Source organism: Lactuca virosa, chromosome 5 (assembly GCF_052849685.1).
Source record: "Lactuca virosa cultivar CGN04683 chromosome 5, Lactuca_virosa_CGN04683_v6, whole genome shotgun sequence".
Classification (NCBI taxonomy): Eukaryota; Viridiplantae; Streptophyta; class Magnoliopsida; order Asterales; family Asteraceae; genus Lactuca; species Lactuca virosa.
Window position 1 is genome coordinate 432,079,854 of NC_136430.1, and position 10,623 is coordinate 432,090,476.

Genomic DNA, 10,623 nt, shown 5'->3' on the forward strand with positions numbered 1-10,623 from the left:
TATCACCATTTTTATGGACTCCAAGCTCTGAATTAGGGTTTAGTTTGGCGATAATTTCAACTTCTCTTACACCAACATCCCAACTCTCCGGTCCTAAATCCCCCGCTGCTACTCCGCCTTTTTTCTCCGGGCTCTACCGCTCTTCGAAGCTCGACTCCACTTCACTCTTCACAACTCAATCACCCTTCCAAAATATCAATTCTCACATACGTCTCTCCTCTCCTTCTAAACGAACTTACACCCTTATAGTCGCCATGGACGGTACAGGGAAGGTATATAAACATGTTTTTTTTTTCATTTTAGATATTTTTTATGTACTATCAGATCTATTGGTTGATATATCACAAACTTAATTTGTCTGCTTATAACACAATTTTGTAGGGTTGTTGCCTTGAACAAGAATCGGTTACTAATGCACACAAGGTGCTCGACATAATGTCTCTGTTATGTGTTCACCCCGATGAGACCACTTTTGGCTACCTTGTCTATCTATATGCAACAAAAGGACTCGAGCACAAGATGATTGAACTACAAGACTTGGTGTCTAGGTTCAATTTGCCCAATAAATCCATTTTTATTAGTAATCTGATCAGGAGGTTATATGAAGCTTTCTGGACAAAAACATCATTATAATATATCAACATCATTTGTAACCTCACTTTTTTCACAGGACAAACTTTTTTTACTCTAAAAGTATTGGAGATTTGACTAGTCGGTTAGGATCAGATTGTCACGGGACACTATAACTAGATTGGATGAGAGTACTTCTTACTGTTGGTGGTGGGAACTGGGAAGTTCCATCCTTAGCATCAAAGTCTGATTCTGTGATTCTTAATGCATTTGTTTGTATTGTTTATAATTAGTAATCCTGCTCTTTACACTTGCAGACTCTTACAAACTACCAATTTTGACATTACGTAAATTTTAAGAACATATCATGAATATGTGTCTTATGTATTGTATACGATTGTGATGTTTTTATTCATGATTTGTTTATGAATGTAGGGTGTGATCGAATGTTATTCAGCGAGATAATGAAAGAAGATTCTGATATAATGGGGTGTATTAGCTCTAGAGTCAGACATCTTGTCCAGCTTCATTACAAAACTGGTATGCCGAGATAGTTACTACACTTGTTTCAATGTTTCAAAAATGAAACAAGCACTTGTACTGGAAGGGCAGATGTTAATCAAATATGTTATCATGAATGCTATAGATCTTAGGAAAATTCTTAAGAAATACGACAAAGTAAGAAAATATCCTATTATTTCTTTAGATTGCTGTTTTTTCTTTTCTTTTTGGATTGATGTGTTGCGATTATGATTTATGTTTGTTTTTCAGGTGCACAACTCTGTAAGTGGCGTGAACTTCAGGTCTAAGCTGCAGGCTGAACACTTGGAGATCTTACAATCACCATGGTTGATTGAACTGGTGGCTTTTTATATGAATTTCAGTGAATCAAATGAAATGATCTGCTATGAGCTTTGTAGTTATTTCTCTTGTGATCTCAGGGTTATAATTTCAAAACTTGTATTGAAATTGGTGCTTCCAGATTATGTAGTTCTGGAATACAGTCTAACTTGTGCTGTTTGCTTGGTATGACTGACTATATATCGAAATTATGAAAAGTTCATAGCTTAAGATTACATAAATTGTAAAACGCTTTTACTCTTGATCCTCAGCTACTGTTTTTCATCCATACTGTAAGGGTCGAAGACCAGTTGTAATAAGTCGAAGTCATAAGTTTATTTTACAAGGCATTTATGTAACGAAGTGTACTGTTTTAGTCCTTGTAATTTTTTGTGTGCTTTCATGTTTCCTATAAATAGGGACATTACTTAGAGTTAGATAAGAGTCTTTGTATGAACTTGTCTACATACTCTCTGTAACAGTTGAAAGCATAATAGAGCTAAAACCAGATCATATTTACATCGTGTGTTCAATCTATATTCTTATAACTCTGATTTGATTCATACTTGATTCTACACTTCATCAATTGGTATCAGAGCAGGAATCATGATCTGAGATCTAATTTTCACTCTGATTCAAAAGGTTTTTGATTCAATTTTCTGGTTCAAAAAGTTCCGCATCTTTTGACGTGAAAAAGCGTTCTAGATCTTTAGTTGTGATATGATTCTGCAACTGATTTGTTGAATCGAGTATTCTACTTGATAATTCTGTTCAATTCAGCAATTTGCTTTCAAATTCTCTTTTGATTTTTCAAAAACTCTCAAAAATCTTCTTCCATACATCAATGGCGAACTTCAATCTCAACTCGATGAATTCATACTCTCATCTGCTAGGATCTTCAACTAAGATTCCTATGCTCGTTTCGGAATACTATTATCAGTGGCCTGATCGTATGCAAGATTACTTGAATGGACTCGATGAAGAGCTTTGGTATTGCATCTCAGGGAATGTTACTCTTCCGACGAATCTTCAACCAATTGGATCGTCGTCTGGTACTACGAGTGTGGAAGATCAAAATGTTCGAATGAAGAAACTTGAAAAACGATGCATAAGGGAGTTACGTGGTGTATTGCCTCCAGTTGTGTATAACTATGTCAGAAGTTGTACAACTGCAAAGGACATCTGGAATAATCTCAAAGAAAAGTTTCAAGGTAGCGAGAAAACGAAAATCAATTCAGTTAAGCAATGTTTGATTGAATTGAAGGATTTCAAGCAAAAAGATGGTGAAACGATTGAAAGTTACTATAATAGGCTGAATGAGCTGATTTACAAATGCAATCGTTATGGAATCACGAGGTCTGCCATGGAATTCAATCTCACCTTTGTTATGGGACTTCGTAAAGAATCAAGATGATTCTGATGATGAAGAGGGGTTTATCATGAATTCAGATGATGAGGCAATTGTTTTTTACTCAAACAACCGAGTCAAAAAGTTTTTCAAGAAACCGTTTAATTCAAAGGTGAAGCAAAGTGAGGGAAAAGGAAGTTTCGTGAACAAGGCTGCAGGAGAAGAGAAGAAGAAGTATGAGAAGAATGATGCGAATGGTGCTGAGGAGAAGAAAGAGAAGAAATTGAAAGGAGATTCTGGTATGGATTGTCATTATTGCAATGGAGAAAATCATCTAACAAATGATTGCATGCTTTGAAAGAAGGATGAGATAAAGAATAGAGTGAAGGATGAGGCATATTATGTGGAGAGGTTGGACGAGGTGCGTACGAAGGCGAAAAATTTGTCTTTGGTGGCTCAAGGTGAACAGGAGAATGATGGCACATATCAAATTTGGTCTTCGGGCTCCGATGATGAGGAAATGTGTAATCCTACGCATGGGGCCATGTATGCTGACATGTGCATATTTAGCTATATATTTAGTATAGGTTTTCATTAATTGTTAGCTAATTATTTACATATTGTGGACAAAAGATACTTAATAGTGTTCAAATTGTATTTTCGGTTCAAAAGAGAAGCTCGGAGATAAAAGGAAGCAGGAGATATGATCGAAAGCTCGGGAACTGAAGAAAGAAGAAAAATGCTAAATCCTGAAGCTACTTGGCGAGTAGGGACGTCTACTCGACGAGTACATACGAAGATTCGAGAAGCAATACGTAAATTCCTTGCCGTATACGGATTCTTAAAGGGGACTCGGCGAGTCAGTTGTCTACTCGACGAGTAGACCCTGTTTTGAGAAATCTATAAATAGAAGCAACAAACCCGAATTGACTCTCTCTGGCTTTTGGGAAGCTTACTTGGCGACTAAGGAGACTGCTGGAGATTTGAAGAACATGAGAAGAACCCTAATCCTCAATTTTAAGAAGACTAAGGCAACTTAGGTTTAATTTTCCACTTTACCTTTGAATAGAACTATGTCTAGCTTGTTTGAATTCGTTTTTAGTTTGTTATCTACTGCAATTATGAACTAATTTCGTTAGTTTCTGTTTAGGGTAGACAAGTTTGCTCCTATGGATTAAATTACTATTTTGATTAATTTTTATGTGGTGAATCTTGTTAAATTAAGCCTGTTAAAGACCCTTATGCATTAACTGATGGGTTTTGAGCATTCTAACACTTCCTAAGTGTACATGCAACCCTACTAACCTTGGATCTATGTTTGTATAATAATCATGCAAAGTTGAATTCCAAAGTTATATTCCTATCTAGCATACATGGGGAACATTTTTAACTTGAATGAAAGATAGAATAACTTACCTTGTTGTTGATTATGATCCTTGAAACCTTGTGAGCCTAGCACCCCAAGTGTGATGCCTCAAATGCTTCACACAACACCAAATGCAAAGGAGTAAACTTTGAGAGAATCTTACACTTGCAAAATCGGCTCTAGCCCTCTTGTTTCTTAGTGTAGCCTATTTTGGTGGAGAATGGGTTTCTTATATAGTGTTGACACATCTAGGGTTACACCATGTAAACCCTAATGTGTCATGACTCTTCATTTCCATGACCCATGGGTTTGTAACTCCCATGGAGCATCCTATGGGTGGAACCCAACTTGATAATCCATGGAGCCTCTTAGCCCACTATATAAGATATGGAAGATTTACATAATCTACCCATATATTTAATTAGTTATCTTTTGATCACTTAATTAATTCTAAATTAATTCTTGATCAAACTAATTAAATAATATTATTAATATATTAGAACTTATAATATATTAATAAACCATAAGTGTTATTTCTCTCATTTTAGTTTATCCAATTGCATGGTGCCATGCAACCCAAATGGACCATGCCGGGTCGGGTCAAGTACATACCAGAAATAGTTATGGACTTAGACACCTTATCCAACAGTCTCCCACTTGGATAAGTCTAATAACTATAACTGCAATACTTTAGGAACCGATCGGCAATCGTAGCTCTTTCAAGGTCTCTCGGAACTGAGAAGATGATGATACGCCATTTAAGATAAGTGATCATATAATCCTCTGTTCTAGATATCAGCCGGACAAATACATGGAACAATGTCTTACTTATTGTCCAGCAGTTTGTTTCCCGATTTCCGATTTGTTTGACAAAGAACTTAATTGAACACATCAACTTAGTTCTGACCGGGCCTGGTACATAGGTCAAAACAAAATCATCGAGGGGCCCAGATATCAGCTTCTAATCCAAGAAGGAACAGATAAACTTCGACTCATATGTTTGTTCTACCACTCATTGAATTATACACAAAAGCACGTTTTATAACATCGAGTTACCAATGCGTTAACGTACAATCAATGCATAACCAACTCATAAGTAACAAATCATATCTCTAGGTTTGAAGACTTATATGATATTACTGTCTCACGATCACTCGAGATAAATTCCATGAAGTGATTCCAGTGAGCGTGGGTTGAGTCCAATGCTCAGAACTTATGAGCACTCATGAGTGTTGTGGCCATGTCCAACAACTTAGACCTCTGCAACCAATCATGACAGTCTTGATTCATACCTACTTCCGACATATGACCGACTGTGAGGGTTCGAATAATATGATATACCAAACATAATTATTCTGGAAGTCAAAACATGCAAAAGAAATATAGTAAACGATCGACAATAGATAGCAACACTTTACTCATAAATAAAACACCTTTTATTCATCATCTAATGTCAATTACACTTTACAAATTTCAAGGTTATCAAACTACTAAATCTAATATCATCCTTCAGCCCTATGCTCCGAGCATGCTGGAGATGCTTAACCCGAGTCAGTCCCTTCGTGAGGGGATCTGCTAGATTCTCATCCGATGATACCCTCTTTGCCACGAGGAGTCCTTCTTCTATTCGATGTCTGATGAAATGGTATTTTCTGTCGATGTGTCTGGATCTCCCGTGATCCCTTGGTTCCTTGGCTAAGGCAACTGCACTTTCACTATCACAGAAAATTTCCATTGGCTCTTTAATAGCTGGTACAACTCCAAGGTCTCCAATGAAGTTCTTCAGCCATATCGCCTCCATTGCTGCCTCGCTAGCTGCTATATACTCTGATTCGCAAGTTGAATCAGCCACTGTCTCTTGCTTGGAACTCTTCCAAGAAATTGCTCCTCCATTTAAGGTATAGACCCAGCCTGACTGAGAGCGGAAATTATCCCTATCAGTCTGAAAGCTAGCATCACTATACCCTACAACTCTCAAGTCTTCACTCCCACCGAGGGTAAGGACCCAGTCCTTAGTCCTCCGTAGGTACTTGAGGATATTCTTTACCGCAGTCCAGTGTGCCTTGCCAGGGTTCCCCTGATACCTGCTAACCATGCTCAAAGAAAAGGCTACATCAGGTCGAGTACACGTCATAGCATACATGATCGATCCTACAGCCGAAGCATAAGGTATTCGACTCATTTCTGCTATCTCAGCCTCAGTACTAGGGCTTTGTGTCTTACTCAATCTGGCGTTACTCTGGATGGGCAACTCTCCTTTCTTGGAGTCCTGCATGCCGAATCTCTTCAACACCTTATCCAAGTAAGTACTCTGACTAAGTCCAATTAGTCTTTTACTCCGGTCTCTCAAGATCCTTATCCCTAGAATATAGGCAGCTTCTCCTAGGTCCTTCATAGAGAAACACTTCCCAAGCCAGGACTTAACTTCCTGCAGAGTTGGGATGTCATTTCCTATGAGTAGTATGTCATCCACATACAATACCAAAAAGCTAACTATACTCCCACTAGCCTTGACATATACACAAGATTCATCTTCACTCCTAGAAAAGCCAAATTCCTTGACTTTCTCATCAAAGAAAAGATTCCATCTGCGAGGTGCTTGCTTTAACCCATAAATGGATTTCTCAAGCTTACACACTCTATTAGGGTACTCTGTGTTGACAAAACCCTCTGGCTGACTCATGTAAACATCCTCAGCCAACTCTCCATTAAGGAAAGCGGTTTTGACATCCATTTGCCATATTTCATAGTCATGAAATGCGGCTATGGCTAACAGAACCCTAATAGACTTAATCTTGGCCACTGGAGAAAAGGTCTTATCATAATCAACTCCCGGAGTTTGTGAGAAACCCTTTGCAACCAGTCGTGCCTTATAAGTGTGTACATTACCATCCATGTCGGTCTTCTTCTTGAAGATCCATTTGCACCCTACAGTCTTACGACCTGGTACATTCTCAACCAAGTTCCAAACTTGATTGCCATACATGGACTGTATCTCGCTGTCCATTGCCTCTTTCCACTTGGCTGACTAAGGGCCTGCCATGGCTTCCACGTAACTGTTAGGTTCATCCAGACCTATCAGTGTCTCATCACTGATAAGTGTATCACCTTCCGCAGTAATATGGAATCCATAGTAATGCTCAGGTGCATTCCTAACCCTTGTGGAACGCCTCAGAGGTACAGACTTGTCAATTGGCTCAACAGAAGTTTCCTCCTCAAGTTGAGTGCTAGGGTTTGAAGTTCCTTCACCACTTGACTCTTGAATTTCTTCAAGGTCAACTTGCCTCCCACTGTCTCCTTGGCTTATGAACTCTCTCTCTCGAAAGAAAGCCCTCCTAGCTACAAAGACCACATTCTCACTAGGTCTGTAGAAGAGGTAACCAAAGGATTTCTGTGGGTAGCCGATGAAAATACACCTCTCACTTCGAGGTTTGAGCTTATCATGAGTCTCGCGTCTCACGAAAGCCTCGCAACCCCAAATCTTAATGTGGTCTAGTTTGGGTACTTTACCAGTCCACATCTCATGAGGAGTTTTGGCAACTTTCTTTGTGGGAACTAGATTAAGGATATGGGCGGCAGTCTCTAAGGCATACCCCCAAAATGAGATTGGTAGCGAAGCTCGACTCATCATGGAACGAACCATATCCAACAAGGTTCGATTACGCCTCTCAGCTACACCATTCAACTGCGGTGTCCTGGGAGGTGTCAATTGTGAGACAATCCCACATTCCCTAAGATAGTCGAGGAACTCTGAACTAAGATACTCACCACCTCGATCGGATCGAAGCATCTTAATGTTCCTGCCCAATTGATTCTCGACTTCCTGTTTAAACTCTTTAAACCTCTCAAAAGTCTCTGACTTATGCTTGATTAAGTAGACATATCCATATCTACTGTAATCATCAGTAAAAGTCAAATAATAACGATTAGCATCCCTTGTGGCATGTTTGAAGGGCCCACACACATCCGTGTGTATAACTTTCCCATCACAAGGTAATGCTTTAAAATAAAGAACATTATTAAAGAAAGCATTAATCGAACCAACTTCATTATCAAATGAAAAGGTGAAACCTTGTTTATACAATGCATGAAAGGAAATAATATTTCTTGCCATTTCTGGCGAATAACTACATTTATTCAAATCTAAACTAAACCCACTACTTAGCGATAAAGTATAAACTCCAATCTTGGTGACAGGTAAAGCTTTCCTATTCCCCATGATTAATTTTATTCTTCCATGCTCCACATTCTCACTTCTTCTTAGTCCCTGCAAATCAGAACAGATATGAATACCACAACCGGTATCAAGGACCCAAGAGTTAGAATGGGGTGAGTTATTAGATAAGATAGTGTAAATACCTGCATAGTTGGGTTTAACTTTCCCATCCTTCACATCTTGCTGGTACTTTGGGCAGTTCCGCTTCCAATGTGACTTTTCATGGCAATAGAAGCATTCAGCCTCTTTAGGGTCAGAAGAAGGAGTGACGAAACCTTTCTTGGTTCCACTTGAAGAAGAGCCATCAAGGGTCCTAGCCTTGGTACCCTTCGAAGAGCTCTTCCTCTTCTTCCCTCTACCTTTCCCGATTGCCAAAACCGGGGCGGATTTTGGAGTAGGAGTGTTAACAACCGACTTACCCTTAAGACCTGTTTCTGCGGTCTTGAGGAGTCCCTGAAGTTTGCTGAGTGTGACCTCTTCCTTATTCATGTGATATGTCATGCGGAATTGATCATAGCACGATGGTAAGGAGTGCAAAATGATATCTATTGCAAGCTCCTCAGGGAAGTTCACATTAAGCTTCAGCAACCGATCCACATACCTTTGCATTTTCTGCATGTGGCTCGTGACAGATTCCCCGTCCTTCATCATGGTTGTTATGATAGAGCATATGATTTCATACCTCTCTTGTCGTGCACTTTGATGGTATCTTTCCATCAGATCTTGGTGTATTTCAAAAGGGTAGAAGTCCTCATAGGACTTTTGGAGTTCCGCTGTCATGGTGGCCAACATGATGCATGCCACTTTTGTAGCATCCCTTTCATGTGCCCGGAAGTCAGCGATCTCCTGGGGAGTTGCAGTGGTCTCATCAATCTCCTTAAGCTCCTTGTCAAGGACATATTCTTTGTCCTCGTAGCGGGTAATCATCCTGATGTTTCTGATCCATTCATTGAAGTTGGATCCATCAAAAGTGACTTTCCCACACAAGTTCATAAGGGTAAAGGAGCCATTAGGATTAGAGCCAGAAGCAGCATTGTTTGAAGACATCTGAAAGAAGAGAACAAGATTAGTTTAGATATTAAGAGAGTCCTTAATAAAACACCCAAATGTAATATTAAGGCTAGGATCCAATCACACTATATTATAACTTAGAAGAGGTATGCCGTAATCCAAGCTATAACATATTTGAAAGGTAGGTGAATGACGATTCACCAATTTCCACCATGAAAAACGAAATATAAATATTAGGTTTTTAATTGGTTCTTAGAAATTCCTAGATTCTTTTGAGATTCAATGAACTTTTCAAAGGCATGTTTCAATCTCGAGTGTGCCCTCCAAGTTTTGTGACTGGGATACCGAGGATCACAAAACGAGGTGTGAAGTAACCATGCAAATCACTTGGTACCCTCAAGGTTTATCACTCAATCGATGTGCTGGTAAACCACACACGCTCCACCGATGCTATGGTAAACCTTAAGTCACCCTTTACCTACCTTGTTAAGTCCAAGTTAGTGTGTCGGTTAACCACACACGCTCCACCAACGACTTAAACAAAGTGTAAAGTGTAATTTCATGGATTAGCACCTTATTCAAATTTTCCTAAAGTAACTAAGATTGGGAATTTAATAAAAGCATTTAGTTACTTTATAATATTCATCATACTTTTAATGAGAATTTATAAGTCCTTGTCTTACCCGTTCGGCTAACGACCCTCCACCGATCAAGGAAGCGGTGGGTGAGAGTGGACACCCATTAAGTTGCCATTTTATAGGCAACAACCTTATACCCCCTTATAGACCGGCTTCGTGAATGAGGCGTACTAGCGGTAAGACGACTTGACGTTATACATATATATATATATATATTAGTAACTTATAATATTATAAAGTATAAGGGTTGAATTTTAACTTTTAAAATTCTAAGGGTTGGAACTAAAGTTTTAATCAAGACTTTACATGTTCCAAAACTTGAGGGCAAGTTTTGTAAACTTCCAAAACTTTTCATTTCTTATAACTTATGAATTAATTGAGTAATAAAAATGAAGACTCTTCATTTTTATAACTCTTGTGTTCTTTTAATGGCTTTAATAAAAGTGAGACTTTTGGTTTTCCATAACTTGAGGACAAGTTGTGGACTCCATTAAAACACATTATGATCATGAATTAAACTACCATGAAGGTTACAAACAATTCCTATGATCATCTAATCTTCATAAGTTCAAGAACATGTATATGAACACTTTCAAGAATCAAAAAATTACACTTAAAAAAAACTTGTAATTTT